The sequence below is a fragment of the Eumetopias jubatus genome, unplaced genomic scaffold (genome assembly GCF_037043125.1).
Source record: "Eumetopias jubatus isolate StellerSeaLion01/CBP00866 unplaced genomic scaffold, mEumJub1_p1.0 scaffold_14, whole genome shotgun sequence".
NCBI classification, from domain to species: Eukaryota; Metazoa; Chordata; class Mammalia; order Carnivora; family Otariidae; genus Eumetopias; species Eumetopias jubatus.
In genome coordinates, this window is record NW_028274820.1 from 69,474,454 (window position 1) to 69,491,994 (window position 17,541).

General features: G+C 39.1%; 1 pseudogene; it reads right to left on the reverse strand.

Moving 5' to 3' along the window:
* Positions 1–7,293: 7,293 nt before the first annotated feature.
* Positions 7,294–8,694, reverse strand: LOC114210608 (nucleolar complex protein 2 homolog pseudogene; annotated as a pseudogene).
* Between the last annotated feature and the right edge of the window lie 8,847 nt (positions 8,695–17,541).

Here is a 17,541-nt window from a genome sequence, read left to right on the forward strand (position 1 = left end):
TAATACATTCATTATTGTGTTACAAGAAAGGTAGCCATTTGTAGATGATTGGTAATATGGCATTTACTTTTCCTTATACCACCTCAAGTTTCTGAATTCTTGTAGTATTAGTACATATTGATACACAATTTAATGACATCATAAATTAAATTTATTTATGTGCATTAAATTCAAAGTAACAAATATACATTCTTCAAATATGAAATTGGTGGGGAACATATTAAAAAGTCTATGAAATACAGAGGCATGTGTGTCTAGGGAATTTTATTTTACCCTAAACTAGTACCAATCTAGAAATATGTTTGATAGTATATCTATATAATTATACTTTGCTGCTATTTCATACTTGGCCATTGTTCAGGTAATGAAGATATTTTGCTTCTTATGGCTCCAGAGACCCATTTTGAAAGTGGAATTGACTCTTTCAAATGAAGAGTTCTTTTAAAATGAAAAGTATAGAAATTCAGAACACAGGAAGCAAACTCATAAAGTCCCATTTTATTTAGAAAGCTCTACATTTTATTTTCGTTCTCTTTCTTTCCTCTAAACAAAAGGAAGTAATTTACAATACTCAATTTAATGTAGTGTCCTAAATGGCCAAGTGTCACAGACAATACTCTACCTCATAAACAAAAGTGCACAGTAATTGTCCATGGAAGTTGGAAGTGAGATGCATCATAACAAAGAAAAATTCATTATCTTTTCCACAGGCTTGATAATGTTAATGTGTCTCAATTGTGTTTAAACCATAAATAAAGTACAATTCTGCCGGGTTAACTTGCTTATGTTTGACTAAATGATTCAGGAAGAAAGAAGCTTGAATTTGATTAAGCTATTTGTTTGAATTACACAACGTAATGTAACTGTGATGATATATATTTTTAAATTTTTCAACTAAAAGTTTGTATTGACATGAGAGAAAAACTAGTCTTATCATAAGAGAAAAGTAAAATGAGTGAAGTGAAAACAGAAGGAAAAAAAAGAATGATAGTTCCAGATATAGTATAAAATATTTTCCAGATATCACACATATTTTCCCTTTCCAACTTTTTAAGGATACACAATAGCCAGTCTTTTTTTAAACAGCCCAAACTGCTACTCACATTATGTGATATATCCTTCTCTGATTTTGTTGTCTCAGATAATTTTCCATGTTTTCCAATTTTCAAATTTAATAAGTCCACTATATAGGTGAAACAAAATAACTGAAGATAATAATATTAACACTACATATGAAAGAAAGTTATTGGAGATTAATGCACTGAGGCATGGAAAATGGATAATGCTTCCCTTTCCTGAAAAGATGAAGTCCTTGCCAATAAGCTTCAAACAGTGTAAATGGTGTTTGAAAAAGTTGGTCATTAAGGTTTTCTGTAGTCAGTATGTGAAATCTCATCAATATAGAGACACTTAGGTGACTGTACAAGATATGGTAGAAATAACCATCAATGCAACATATTATCATTATCATTGTGCTTCAAATCATTGGCTTAAGGATATATTGTAAAATCATTTGGTGAGAAGGTTTCAATGAGGTCTCGTTTCTCCACAATAATTTCATATAGAGTTACTGAGTTCATCCTAGCCCACTGCCTTCAATTCCCTCTTTTTCTTTCAGCGTGTTTTCTCCTCTAGTGGAGAAGTAGAGATCCCAAGATAGGTCACAGGGATAATTATTGCAGAGGGAAATGTTTGTCAAATGATGGCATTTGCATTGATTTTATAAATGTAGCAATAATTAAAATGTGGAGAACAATTTCTCTTTTAAATTTATATTGATATTTTAAAATCACGTTTTATTCTAGGGTACCAGGTAGCTCCGTCGGTTTAACATCTTAGCTTAGGTCTTGATCTCATAGTCATGAGTTGAAACCCCATGTTGGGCTCCACACTGGGCGTGGAGCCTACTTAAAAAAAGCAAAAGAAAAGAAAAGAAGTAAATAAAAATACATTTTATTCTGAAGCCACTAGGAATGATATTGCAAAGGTGCTACTTTTTATAAAAAATGTTTTGTTTTAATTTTTGTGTTAGTAATGTGCAACACATATTATTGCTTACTGAATAAGATGACCAGCTCCTTCTGAAAGAGGTTCATTAGGTAAGTTAACATTCCAGATAACTCATAGAATGACTTTGCAGGTGTCCCTTTGCGAACCAATTACACCAATGTGTGACTATGGAACGTGATGACTCAGTTGAATTTATCATAAATTGTATTCCACATTCTGTTGGTTTCAAACTAGGTAGTTTTAATTTGTTTTATCCCTTTCTATACTAATGTGAAAATAATGGTATTATTATATGGTATATTATTCTCAAAGTCTCCGGAAGAGCTTTTACCTCCCCTTTAACTGCCTAAAAGAATTTAGATAGAGGGTCTGGTCCAGCAAAAGAGCTATCATCAGAGATAACTACAAAGAATATGGGCCAGGTGTGGTAAGCTGGGGGACCTGGATATCAAATTCCTGTATATCAAATTCCTCTCTATGTCCCATTATTTCTGTATGGTGTAGCAAACATTTGTTTACCAAACATTTGTTCTTCCCATCTTCCTGTGAATTGTCTTCCTCCCTTTTGAAGTCTCTGACCCCTACCCCCTTCTTTTCAGCTCAGGATGGCATATGAGTCTCAATTGCCTGACTGCCTGTGGGTCTCATATTCTTATGGGGATCCCACACATACATAATTAATTAAATAAACATAATTGTTTTTTCCTATTAATCTTATACTAATTTAATTAACAGACCAGCCAAAAGAACCTAGAAGGGTAGAAAAAAAATTTTTTTTTTCCTCTACACCACCCTAAGTAAGAGCACTTTCTATACCTGAAACTCTTTTCTGATGTTCACCTAATACCTCCCTCTCTGCCTCCCAAAAGCTAAATAGAGTCTATCATTGTAATTGCAGACTACTGAAAAAAATGTCCTTATTCAAATCAGAAAGAGAAAAATTCCCAGATATATTCTCACATATCTTGCTTTTGGATTCATTATCCTTAGCCACTGTTGCTTGTCTTCACAGGATTGTTACCGTATTTCATTTTGGGGAAATGGAGCATATTCCAAGCGGAGGAAATGGTGCAGTAAGTGTAGTCTTCAACAAAATGTCATAAATGACTTCTTTTAATTCATGAAGCAGGTCATGAATAATAGGAAGATGTGAGAATCTGATTCTATTTCTCTCCAGGTCATTTTAGTAATCATATCATGTAGCTTCTTTGTCAAAAGAAAACAGGCAGAATTATCCTTATAACTACAACAGGTGCACTTTGATAGATAGCTATCATATCAAAAAAAACAGTGTCTAAATCACAAAGATTATAAATAAAGTAAGGGCTATACTGGAGGTTGACATAAAAAGGAACTCCATAGTTTATCCTTTTGTTGTAAATTTGTGAAGTTATATTGTTGGTCTACAAAGATGTTCATTTACTTAGTTCCAATAATTTCACATAATGTGTTAACCAAAAGAGTACTTAGAAATACTCTAGCATTCATTTACTTCTTTACATGTGAGAAGACAAATGCCATGAGAGATTCCATGACCTTCTTTACACTGTAGTTAGAGGAAAGTTCAGAACAGGAATTCCAAGTGTCCTGACTTTTAGCCAGTGTTCTTCCCTTCCCTACACTCCACTTAGTCTTTGAAAGGATAAATGGACTTAAGTGTAAGAATTTGAACATTTAGATTCATACCATGAAATCAGGTTTTTTAAAGGTCTGATTGATTTCTCAGGTGCAAAAGATCACTAATGCATGAGCCTTTAAATATCTAAATTGGATGTAATAATACTTTTTATTGAAGATTTAAAATGGCCTATGCTTTTAATGTTAATAGTTTTCAAATATCTACTAATAGGCAAGCCAATTAATGGACCATCATTTAAATAATGTACAAGTTGGATGTGCTTATTATAAGTTTTTCCCTTCTCTTTTAAGATTTATTTATTTATTTATTTATTTGAGAGCGAGAGAAGCAGGGAAGGGGGGAGATAGGCAGTGGGGCTCAATCTCACCTCAAGAACCAAGAGCCAGGCACTTAAGGGACTGAGCCACCCAGGTGCCCCTCCCCCCCAAACTAAGAGGTTTGAATCTGGTAATTTTTCCTAGTCACACATTGATTTCTGTAATGCGGTGTTTAAACAGAGCAGCAGGATTTGAAGCTAAGTTCATCTCAAAAAGTAAAATCAGTGATCAAAAGAAAATGCAAAGTTGGTAGAAGGCAAACAAAGGCTTGGCAAATTACCTACGCTCTCTTCTCATTTACTAATTTGTAAAATATGACTTAACGGTCACTATTTCATTGGGTATGTTTTTAGGGTTTTAGTAAAAACTCAAAAAGAGAATGTGGCACATAAGAGGCTAGATTCTTATGACATATTAGATTTCTCCTCCTCTCATTCCCTTTTTAAAAGATAATTTGGGTAAAGATTCAATATTTACATTTTAAAGTTCCATTCAAATTATCAAGGGCAAATTTTGTAGGTAATTGCTTTTGAGATGTTTTTTGAAGAAAAAGAAACAAAACATCTTGACTAGTGTGATAGAGTAAGACTAAAAAATTATTGATGCAAATAATTATATTACAGTAAGTTTTTTTTATTCTGAATGAAATTTTATCAATAATCACTTAATCCTGACATTCTACATTTAAATAAGTAAAACTTTGTTTGAAATAAAAGCCATCTAAGGAAAGGTAAAGTGCTTTCTCATGGAAGTTGGACATTTGTGATTAACTGGATAAGAAAATTGAGACTCTGATTTAGGATACTAGTTGTGAAAGGATGTCCGTGTACCAAGTGTTGTCACAAAAACAGGCCAAGACTCAAAAAGAAGGCAATGTACTCAGAAATATATTTAGTCTATAGCTAACTAATCATCCAGTGAAAAGATAGAAAAATAAGGACCTCACTGGTTTTAGTGGACTTAGTAGACTATTCTACCTTGGCGTACTTGCAGATTTAACCTTTCCCCCCATTATTTGTGATAAGCACATTTAGCTAGTGAGTAAACCTACCTACCTACCTACCTCCCCTTGTTTATATATGTTTTTGGGGTGGGCAGGCCTCTCCATGCTTTGGATCCTCCATAGGGTAGAAGGAGACCTCGTCTCCCCCTAATCAGAGGTCTTAAGGAGGTGTCCTTGGGGAGAAAAATCCCTTTTAGTTATCATCCAACAGCTCTAAAAAAGTAGGGCAAGCAAATGTAGGCAGATGGGTGGGAGTGAAGGGAAGAACCAGCCAGAGTCTTAGTAACAACCTCCCTACTCCTGAGGCCCCAACCCAGGAGCCATGGAGAGATTTTGCCTGGATGGAAGGGAGGCCACAGCCCACAAGGACGTTAGCAAGTGGATAGCAGATGATGTCGGCAGCTTTGTTGGGACCTGATTGGCTGTGGAAAATAGGCCTTGGTATATGGGTGGGGCACACGTCCCTGGGGCAGACGTGGGATACCTGCCCGGGATGGTTCCCATCTCTCCCTGGAAAGGAGGGGATGGATGGGAGAGCACCATTCCTCTCCGCACCTGAAACTTCCCCTCCTCACAAACTACGTGGGGAGACGGAGGGACAGTTTGTATGCTTCCCACCTACCCCCCACACCCCTTTTGCCTTCAGGACTGGCCTATACCCAACACAAAGATTTTTCTTTCATTCGAAAATTTTTCCTGTAAGCTGCACAATCAGCACTTCTTGGCTTTGCTCTCTCTGGAAAGCCTTGAGCCACCCAAGGGTACTCAGCCCTTGCTGGACTGAAGGGATCCAGGCACTATTCCTTTAGGCCCTAGCCCCTTCCCCTCACAAAGTCTTCAGAGAACAGGGGATCCATGGGGAGACCTTGACCCCAGGAAGTAATGAAGGAACACTTCCTGACCACCATGGGGCTGAAGCCAGGGGCTGCACTCAAGATCTGGGCCCAGTTGAGTGCCAGCTGGAGGTGGTGGTCTTCAGACAATGGAAGGGGCAGCACTGAGCCTCTCTGTGGCTTTGGGCCAGCAGTTGGGCAGATCCCCACCCAGGCCCATCTCTCCACAGGTGGCCAAGCGCCAAGTCCCATCTTCCACATGGCCAGCTTCCCAGTGGCTTTGTCACTGAAGTCACCAGTGCCACAGGCACCAGAGAGGAGCTCTTCATGGGGGAGCAGTCCCCATCCCGGCAACGGCCACTTCCTTTTATGGGGGGGGCACTCCCTACTGGCTGAGCCTCCTTCCAGCAACAGAATGGGAACATGGCTCTGCTTCCAGGTGCAACAGACCTCTCCCAGCCTCTGCTAAGCTGGTGGGTGGGCAGCTCAGATCCCTGAACCTCTTCAGCATTGGCCACTCAGATGCAAAGGCCCCTCCTTTCCTTTTGGTTTTGGATGCAAAAAGAATATTTCAAAAAGAAAACATGTAATTTAAGCGGAAAGGAACAAGTATCCAAAGATTTTCTGGGGTTCACTTTAGGAGCCTGGTGCAGATGGCCCTGGGGACCCAAACTTGGACCCAGGCCCAGGGGCTCTGCATCCTGAGCGGAAAACCAAAAACAAAGGAGGCAAAGAGACAGGAAGAGGCACCAGGCTGTCTTTGGCCTTGCCCACTGACTCCCCCTGGAAGGGAGGATGCTCTTTGTGAGGTTTTCAGCATCCTGACATCAGGCAAGGGGTCAGGGTAGAGCCCCACTCAAGTCAGCTTCCCTGACAAGGTTGATGTATTTAAACCACTATTATGGGATGTAGCGATAGGCAGGCTCCATGGTTATAGTTTCCACCCCAAGGCAGTTGTTCCAAGGATGGGCAAAGCTCTTCCTAGTTTCTGGTTTTCTATGCTATAAAAATAAAGACCTGTCCACCATCCTACTGTCCTTCCTCTACTTCATGGGTGTTGACTCAGGGCCTCTGGGCTCAGCGCAGGCCAGGAAGCTGCATGCCTGGCTGACCGCAAGGTGGAAACACTGCACAGCAGCCCCTGCAGGCCCCCAGGCGGGCAGCTTTCAGTCCTCTGGATGAGTAGATCCCTCTACTTGTCTTCAGGCCCTTGGGCAAGCCGCCATAGCTCACCGGGGGTCCAACCCGCCTTTGCCTCTGGGCCTCCATCCAGGAAGTAGCCGACTTCTCCCTCTTGGCTGCTCCTGCTGCCTTCTACTTCCTCCTCCCCCCTGCCCCTGCTGAGCTCTCAGAGACCCAGCTCTCCCTTTCTTTATGGAAAGTCACTGGTATTGTCCTCCTTGCCACTTTCCAGGTCAAAGAGTTTTTGAATTCCCTGCTGTCTTCCACCTTCTGCCGTTTTATTTCTGGGAAGTTCCAGTCTTCTAGCCACTAACTGTCAGTGATCTCCAGGTGGATCTCTTGGTCCCTTGGCTTCCGCCCCTGACTGTAGTACTTGGTGAGTGGGGTCCTCAGGTGGATGGTGAACTGGCAGATGTAGCAGCAGGCTTGCTGGTAGGTGACACAGGTGACCACTATGAGCAGCTTCATCAGGGTCTGCTACCTGAAGTTGATGAGGGGCAGTCCTTAGGGGAGGGACCTGCAGTTTCTCACTTAGGTGATAGATATTTGCTTGAGGACCAAGCTCAGGACAGCATCCTTCTTGTGCCAGCAGACTCTGATGAGAACCAGGAAGTCCAGCCCTCACAGCGTCTTTTCACCTGTGCTCCATAGGACCACTGCCCTCTTGAGCAGCATGTAGCACTGCTTGGGGAAGGTCAGACGGTAGAGCATCGAGCTGCTGACATGCCGGAAGACAGCTGCTGCTATTGTGACCTTTGCCGTGTGGGCCACCAGCTGTACGACTGTGCTCTGGTAAGCCCTTGATGTCCAGCTGGAGCTTTCCCCCTAGGGGCGGTTGGACAGCTGCAGCATCCTGCTGCTGTCCTTCGGGGCCTTTGGAAACAGCAGCTTCTGGAGACAGCCAAAAGGTCTCTGATGTAGAAGGTGATCAGAGCGTCGAACACAGCACTGTCGGTGACCTGGAATTTGCTGCCTTTCGGGTCTCTTTGGGTGCTCAGAACTTGCGCAAAACTTTGGGGAACAGCTTTGGAGTAAGGCACAGCTTGGCCAACTTCTACCATCTCTCGACCATGGCGAGAGTCACAGAGGGCAGAGTCATTCTTCCCCTTCAGACCTCTGGGGACCCGGTCCTCGTTCTCTTCATCTTCCTCCCCCTCACTGGCTTCCTCCAGCATGTGGGGCAGGGAACGGAACTGCTCGTCGTCATCCTCAGAGCTGTCCAGGTGGCTGGCGTTGAGCAGGCTGTGGTCGTTCTTCTGCAGGAACTTGTAGAACTGGGGATCTTTGCCCTTCCACTAAGAGAACTGGGGCTTCTGCTCAGAGGCCTTCATGCCTCCGTGGCCCCTCGGGGCTCCAGACGGATCCGCGCCGCTGGTGTCTCCGTGCAGCTCGGGTCTCCCCTGCTGGGGCTCCTTGGCTCCCGCTGGCGGCCGCAAGGAGCCTGTCCGCCCACAGCCCCGTGGGGCGCCTCCTGCGGCTGCGCGGCACCGCCCAGCCTGCCTGCCCGCAGGGAGCGCCGCGCTTCCGCGGCTTCTGCCCGCCGCAGCTGCTGAGGAAAGGCTGCGGGCCTGGAGGTGCGAGTTGTCTTCCCTCTTTTGCGAACGTCAGGACGTAAGACTCAAGAGCAAAGCTGTTCGAGGTTGTGGGCTGGAGGAGGCGTTGTGGCTGACACAGGAACAGAAGCTTTGTAAGTTTGTAAGACTGATTCATAGATGTATACAAGCAGCTAGTTCCTAGTTAATTTTGGTTACGTTACAAATCAGTTGTGGCCTCCTTTGTTTTGAAATGGCAGTTGTACATGTTTTGTCTTGGGAAAGCAGGCATCTGGCAACTTTACCAATAAGGAGCCTCTTCGTGTTATCCCACATTTAATTGGACTGAATTAGATACAGCCGTTTTTTAAAATTCATTTAATCTAGGGGGACTTTTTGGAGAGTGAACTTGAATGAGAGGAGGATGACAGAAATGTGAGAAGAGAAAATGTATTTTCGGAAAAAAATTCTACGCTCGAGCAAATCACTACTTGCTAGTAGCCTTATCGATGGTTAGTTGTGTTGTGGGTCATGTCTGGAAGATTCTGTGCAATGATAATAGCTACTACAGGGCTCTGACTCTGTAGGAATACTGTTTTGAATTGCAAACATCTTTCCCTGTGTTATCCTAAGCTAAGAATGGCCAAGAATAAGTGGCATCTTCTAAGTGTAACTGAGCGAGTGAGAGAAAGAAAAGGAGGGAGAGGGGAAAAAAAAATTAACAAAAATTGGAGTGATTTCTTGGCTACTGACCTTAACATTTTAAAAAAAAAATTTGACTGTAGTGATCAGTGAGAAATTTCAAAGTACAGGCAGATTTTTGATATTACAAATGTACCCTAGTTGGTCTAGTTGCAAAGATCCATGGTATAAAATTTGAATATATAGGCTAGAAAAAAGAATGGAAACGGATGGGTTTATAGACAAGAAACTTATTCAGAATGGGCCAAAAGTTATTTAGGAATGTTTATGTCTGATTAAATCATAAAGCCAAATCTACATCTGGTTTCAAATACAAATAGTAACTAATTTGTCATTCCTAACATTGTCAGAAATCTTGATTGGTTTTGTAATAAAAAGAGAACAAAGGCAAGAAAACTGAATTCCTCTGTGGACTCTGCTATAAAATATGTACATAATTTTATTATCTAAAGGTCCTTATCTATAAAATGCACCTGATACAGCTTTATAAAATGAGTGAAATTATTGTCTAGGGGTAAATAAGCCTAAATCTATGTAAACACTTTGAGAGGGGAAAAAAATCATTGGAAAAATGTGTTTTTTATTTCTTTTGTCTTCTGCTGTTTTATTCTCATAATCCTGGAAGTCTCTGAGATGATATTGCTGATTCTGTTCTGTAACAACAAACAATATGGTGGTTCACCTTCCTTTATGAAAATATTTTATGCTATTTCCAACATTACTATATGATTGTACAAATCTTAGAAAATGTAAGAATAACAGAAAAACAAAAATTCATAGGCATCTATCCAAAGAAAATGACAGTAAGTCTTTTGACGCGTATCATTCTTTTTTCAATATTTTCTTTTTCCTCATTTTTTACTCTACAGTTTTCTTTCCTTTTAGTAACATAATTCACACACATATACCCTTACTTTCTAAAATTGCAGTGCTGTTTATTTTGAACATAATTTTAATTTTCTGGAAATTAAGGTGCGTTGACTGGTCTGCTGTGTTGTATCCCATTAATAAATCATCATCCAAATTAATCAACGATAAGAGTTACGGATGCTATTTTTAGTCAGGTGATTATAGAAACTGAGGAAATACAGGAAAGTTAAAAAGGAATGAAAGACAAGAAAGATTATAAACAACTCTTGATATCTTGCTGTAATTCTTTTCATTCTTTTTAAAAAATGGTATACTTAAACATTCTTTTTTGGACAGAATGATTGTTTCCAGTTTCCAGATGTTGGCATATAATATTTAAAAATTAAAAATATTTTTAAGGAAATTCTTCTAAATATATCATAACCCCCTTTACCTTCTTTTTTTTTTTTATTTATTTATTTGAGAGAGAATGAGAGAGAGAGAGGGCATGAGAAGGGGGAGGATCAGAGGGGGAAGCAGACTCCCCGCTGAGCAGGGAGCCCGATGTGGGACTCGATCCCGGGACTCCAGGATCATGACCTGAGCCGAAGGCAGTCGCTTAACCAACTGAGCCACCCAGGCGCCCCCCCCTTTACCTTCTTGTACAGAGAACAGAAAGCATGGTTTTACCTTTTGTTGTTAAGTCTGTATAATCGTGAATGAATTACTATCCTACAGCAATGCCCTCAGTAGTCATTGAAATATGTAGACTTGCTCACCTTTCACACAAGGGGGAAATCTGTTTCTAAGGATGTTTATATGGATGTATTTGAGTTTAAACATTGAAATTATATATATGTAATTATATAATTTCACATAGATTTCTCCTGAAATATATCATTTTCTTCCCTCCAACAGACATCAAAATATTAATTTCTGGTCCTTCGGCTAGTAGGGATCTGGGGTCATTATCCATAAATTTTATATTTCCAATCTCTAAAATCTTTTTATATGTAGAAAAAAATTTCTTATCTAGTACTGCTTTCCTTAATAAGCACATAATTGGTAGTGGTTTCTGTCTGTGTGCAAATATATCACTCATGTCTTAAGATAATGCAGGTCATTATTCTTCTTGGTGCCAAACTTAATCAGATAACCTGAGCTTTGCTTTTTAGAGATGAAATAATACATTAGCCATAGGACATTAACAAGTAAAACAATGCAGCTGTAGAGTGAAATGCCTCTGATAACTCGATTTTTGAATGTATTATGTTAATACTGCCAAGCAGATGTTACAGCTTTGTGGCCGTTTTATATGAGCTGCTGGAGGAAACATTGAGGATGGTTTTTAAATCAGTAAAGCATATAATGGTAATGATGAGGAGAGAATATCCATTCCGGTAACTTTTAAGTGATATTCCCTTTGGCAATGGCTGTTTTGGGGTATCTGTTAGGAAGATATTTTTACTTTTAAGTTAACCAACAAAGATTCTTTCTCATCCAACAGGGAGCTGGATATGATTTTTATTCTTTGAAAAACTCCAGGGGCAGTGATACGAAGGTTTGAGCATTTCACAAATTATTACACACATTTGGTAAAACCAATTCTCACTTAGTTTAGTGTTAAGAAGGAAGGTATTGCTCTGGGCCCATCTAATGACCTTCCCACAGTAGACAAGGATGGCTACTCTGTGCGCAGGCTATAATTGGATAAAAGGATTCAGACTCTTGAACCCCCTCATTATGACCTTGTTTTGTAGATCCTAAGACTCTAGCTGCCTAAAGTGTCAGGTTTTCTCAGTTAGGTGGCTGATAGTGTAAAATCAGTGCATACATTTCCTGGGTGTTTTTTTTTTTTTTTTTTTTTGGTTTGTTTCTTATTATTGTAGTTGTTTTTTAAATATTTTTGCCCTGTGATTTCATAAAAGGCATTTAAACTTTTCCATGTGACACTGATTTCATAGTAATGCTAGTGACTTACCGTCTTTATGTGCTATACATTTCTCAAGCAGTTACTACACGATTAAATGGTACCATTGATGAAAGTGAGAAAAACAGTTTTCAAATTTCTTGCATTGTCATCTTGAAATGCTCCTTACAATAAAATAGCAATTTAAGCAGGAGGAAACATGAAATTAAAAAATAGCATTTGGTACCACAATAATAATTGTTTAGACAAGAGTTATCAATAGGTACTAAATTGAGAGGATGGTAGTTTTATAAGAAACAGAAATCTCCAGTACTTCCCCAAAAGATACGTATTAATTATAAAAATTCTGTAGTGTACAAACCTGGAAGATACCACTGTAACCAGGTAATCAAAATTATCTTTACCAGTAATGGTAAATAGGTATCATGTGCCTCCTAAAGAACGAATAATCAAAAGTACATGTCTTCTCTGGTGTCCTGAACAAAATGTGTAACTTGAATTATGAGACTACATCAGAGAAAGTTGAATTTATTCTGTAAATAAAGTACCTGCGCTCTTTAAAAATGTAAAAGACCTGATTAAAAAAAAGACCAATGAACTGTTCTAGATAAAAGACTAATGAGGAATGACAACTAAACGCAACATGTGACCCTGGCTTGGATCCTGGACCAGAAATTTGTTTCTTTTGCTATATAGAACATTAGTGGGACATTGAATTCTGAATAAGGAATGTAAATTAGATAATAGTGCCATTTTAATGTCAATTTCCTGAATTGGATCATTATATTGTGGTTATATTCATGACTTTTAGGAACTATACACTGAAGTATTTAAGGGGTAAAGGGGCATCATGTCTACAACTTACGGTCAAATGATTCAGATGACGTGTGTACATACGGACAAAGAACTAGGGGGAATGACAATGCAAATGTCCACAGTTCCATAGCCATTCTCTTTGTCCTTGCTCCTCAAAGTTATCTCCGTGGACCAACAATATTGATACTAGCTGGACAGTTATTAGGCATGCAGAAGTTTTCCTCATACTCCAGTCCTACTGTTTGAAAATCTGCATTTTAATAAGATCATCAGGTAATTGGTATGTCATGAACTTTTGAGAAGCACTGCTGTATATCACCTTCATAGTATGTATAATGCGACTTGAGTCACAGAAGTGAGGCACAGCTGGAGTCTTAACTATGCTTGGAATGCCATTCTTAGAATATGTTTGTCATGCCAGTTTTGCTGTTATTATCCATTCATATAATACGTTAAAAATCAGAAGAACCAAAAACCCTTTGGAATCAGAATTTTTGTGCTTTCCTTATCTTGAACCAGAATTTTCAACTGAAATCTACAATTAGTGGGTTGTATAATCTGTGTAGAGGGTTATGATCAGTATTATTAATTTTTTAAGGTTTTAATTTATTTGACAGAGAGAGTACAAGCCGGGGGAGTGGCAGAGGGAGAAGCAGGCTCCCCGCTGAGCAGGAGAACCTGACATGGGGCTCAATCCCAGGACCCTGGGATCATGACCTGAGCCGAAGGCAGCTGCTTAATCGACTGAGCCACCCAGGCCGCCCCTATGATCAGTAACCTTATAAATGAAATAGCATGAAAAGGAATAGAAAATAAGAAAGTTGATCACATATAGTTGGATAAATGCTGTGGTCACCCTAAAGAGATGGGATGGCCCCCAAGTTTGGTTCCAAGAAAGTGGCAAAAATAATTACTGACATGATAGGCTTTCTGGGAGAGCAGAGCAGCTCCCACACAGGTTAAAAATGACTTGAGAGAGTTGCAGAGGGAGAATGGCTTGAGGTGTTTAGGGTGTGAAGATGTGGAAAACATTCTTACAAGTAGCCTGGGCCTTGAGGGTTTTGAAATCTCACACCTCTGGGCTCCAAAGGAGGGAGCTTTCTTATTTGCCCAGGTGGAGGTAAGAGATAAAGGGGGCATGATGGGATATGAAAGCTGCCAGCAGTGAAGTATCAAAAGCAGAATCATACTCTATTGCAGTGAGGAGTACTTCATGAAGTCTTTCTTCAGTATTATGTGTCCAAGAATATACATTCAGAGATTCCCTCCCATGCCCCCGAGCTCATCACAAAATTAAGTGCAGAAATGAATTTTAATGGTTTTACCCAGGCTCTGTCTCCATATTCTTTTATTTCAGGGAATTTTGGGACTGGGACATTTAAACCCCATTTTTTAACACTCATTGTCTGCTAGGCCATTTGCTTCACCTGGACTACATTACTAAAGTTGTTTGTTTTAATTTAACTTTGACAGTTAGGCCCTGTGCTCTAATCCCATCGTAGATTTGGCTTTCCAAACAATCTTATGGTGTAAAAACTTGAATCTCTCAATCATTATATTAATCTTTCGTGTAACGTCTTACTTGGATACTTCATTCTTACTATTGTTCTGCACATTTGGGAGTAGATATTTTGAACTTTCAAAATCCACAAAACGTTCAAAACGATTTCCTTTGTCTAGTGGTAAAATTTCTGTAATACACTTTATTGTCAAGCGGAATTTAACGCAAACGTATTTTATTTTGGTCAGCCTACAAATATATTTAAAGCTAGTTTTACCCCATGAGGACTCCTCCTGATCCCAATTCCCAGCTCTTACCCAGATTATAGCATTGCATGATGTTTCTTTGCATGAGAGTATATTGGCTTTTATCTAATCAATGTAATTCTTTTGTTTTTCCCAAAGTTATAGCTATGAGTTATGGTCCTATGACTAAGATTTTCAAAGGTATTGCAGTATTGACATAAGAATGATTTAAGTTAATTAATTTCTATTCTTGAGCTAAGTGCACTTTTGAAGTGTATATGATTTTAGCTCTTTTGTTTTTGCTATTTAAGCATTGCAATGAGATAATGACAACCGTACAAACATATATATATTTATATAGACACACACAGCTGTATCCCTTTGATAGACAGATGGAAAATATTGATTAAAATGATACCACTTTTGGGCGCCTGGGTGGCTCAGTTGGTTAAGCGACTGCCTTCGGCTCAGGTCATGGTCCCGGAGTCCCGGGATCGAGTCCCACATCGGGCTCCTTGCTCAGCGAGGAGCCTGCTTCTCCCTCTGACCCTCCCCCCGTCTCATGTACTGTCTCTCTCTCTCATTCTCGCTCTCTCAAATAAATAAATAAATCTTTAAAAAAAAATAAAATGATACCACTTTTCAATGTTAATTGAACTGTGATCTCACTGTATAATATGCTTCCATTTTTAAAAAGTATGCAGTGTGAGGTGTTTTTGGACACTGCATTTTAGATTAGAACATGATTGAATATATAGTCTGCTGCCTTAAAAAGCACAATTACCACTCTTTAAAAGAACAACACAAGTTGCTGGGTAATCTGGCAAAAGAGTGCCTTGTGATGTTCATCTAGAAGCAGTGTCTCAGCTGTGTGATTTGGGTGTGATACAAAGAGAAGGGGCGAGCAAAGACATTTCTGTTTTGTTTGTTTCTTCCTCTTTTGAACTTATCACGATTTTTAGCAATAAATTGAGCATTTTACTCTTAACGCTTTCCTTTCTATGCCTTTTCTCTTATTGTCCCTTCTGCCTTTTAAATTTATTTTTGCATTTCCTTTTCTCTTCCTCTTGCTTCTTTTCCTGATCACTCTTTAAATTCTGTAAAATCAAAAGATAAGCATGGTTTCATGGAATAATGTTAATTAGATAAGAGAAAATAAGGGTGGTCCTTTTTTTCCACCTAAAAATCTGTTTAACATAAAGTACTGATATATCAGTTTTAAAAAATGCCTAAGATTTTTCTGAACTTACAATTGGAGTCAAAGAACGTACTTAGTCTTGCTCATAGCAGAGCAATAAAAATAAATTAACTAGCTTTGGTGGTCTGTATGCCATATGGTCTTCAACTTACTAGAGTAAGATCACCTTTGAAAAAACACCTTACTGACAAAATGGAAAAGTGTCATCAATTACTTTTGGTTTATCCTTGACAGAACTTGTGTAACATGGTATTCCAGGTTACCATGTACCTTAAATTCCAGAAGGAACACATTTCATTAAAATACCTGGCTCATTTTCAGGGTTTCATTTGTTTATTTATTTTTTATTATGTTCAGTTAGCCATTTGTTTTTTGAAAGAGAAACAGGCTCCCTGCTGAGCACAGAGCCTGATGCAGGGCTCATCCTACGACTCTGAGATCATGACCTGAGCTGAGCGAAGACACTTAACTGAATGAGCCACCCAGGCACCCCTGGATTTCATTTTTATTAATCTTGATTGCTGTGCCACCAGACATTTGAACTTGTTGCTGTATAATTGAGCTAAACCTTTGACTTCCAGAATGTTTGAGAAATATAGGCTGTCTGTTAAAATAGACTAATCAAATAATAATGTGGGAGACTAATCAGTCAGCAGTTGCTGTTTAAGGTAATTTGCTATTCTAAATTGTAAGTTTCAAAGATCAAGGACTAAGCAAATGATGAAAAATGGAGTTTAATTGGTAATTTAGTTGTGAAGCAAGTTACACATCATATAAAAATAAAAATATATTAATATATTAACTTAGTATTTGCACATTTCATGTATTTTTAATCAATTAAAATGTTGAATAGGAGAGAGTATTAAAGTATTCCATGGGTGACTTCCCTCTATACTGACATAATTAATAACTAATATTTTTTCATAATAATAGTCAATTAAAATCTCATACCACTGTTTTTCAGCCCATAAATTAAGCCTAATCTGAAAATTGATGATAACAAAGAAATTAGTAAATGCCTTACTAATCTAATGATATATAACTGTTTTTATTAGCAGTGATTTATATTTAGATCAATATGTATGAATACCTTTGTATTTGTTTTTTATCTCTAAATTTTTTATTGCTATGTTAATCACCATACATTACATCATTAGTTATTGATGTAGTGTTCCATGATTCATTGTTTGTGCATAATACCCAGTGCTCCACGCAGAACGTGCCCTCTTTAATACCCATCACCAGGCTAACCCATCCCCCCACCCACCTCCCCTCTAGAACCCTCACTTTGTTTTTAAGAGTCCATCATCTTTCATGGTTTGTCTCCCCCTCCGATTTCCCCCCCTTCATTCTTCCCCTCCTGCTATCTTTTTTTTTTTCTTAACATATATTGCCTTATTTGTTTCAGAGGTACATATCTGTGATTCAACAGTATTGCACAATTCACAGAGCTCACCATAGCACATACCCTCCCCAATGTCTATCACCCAACCACCCCCTCCCTCCCACCACTCCAGCAACCCTCAGTTTGTTTCCTGAGATTAAGAATTCCTCTTATCAGTGAGGTCATATGATACATGTCTTTCTCTGATTGACTTATCTCACTCAGCATAACACCCTCCAGTTCCATCCACATCATTGCAAATGGCAAGATCTCATTCCTTTTGATGGATGCATAAATATTCCATTGTGTATATATACCACATCTTCTCTATCCATTCATCTGTTGATGGACATCTTGGCTCTTTCCACAGTTTGGCTATTGTGGACATTGCTGCTATAAA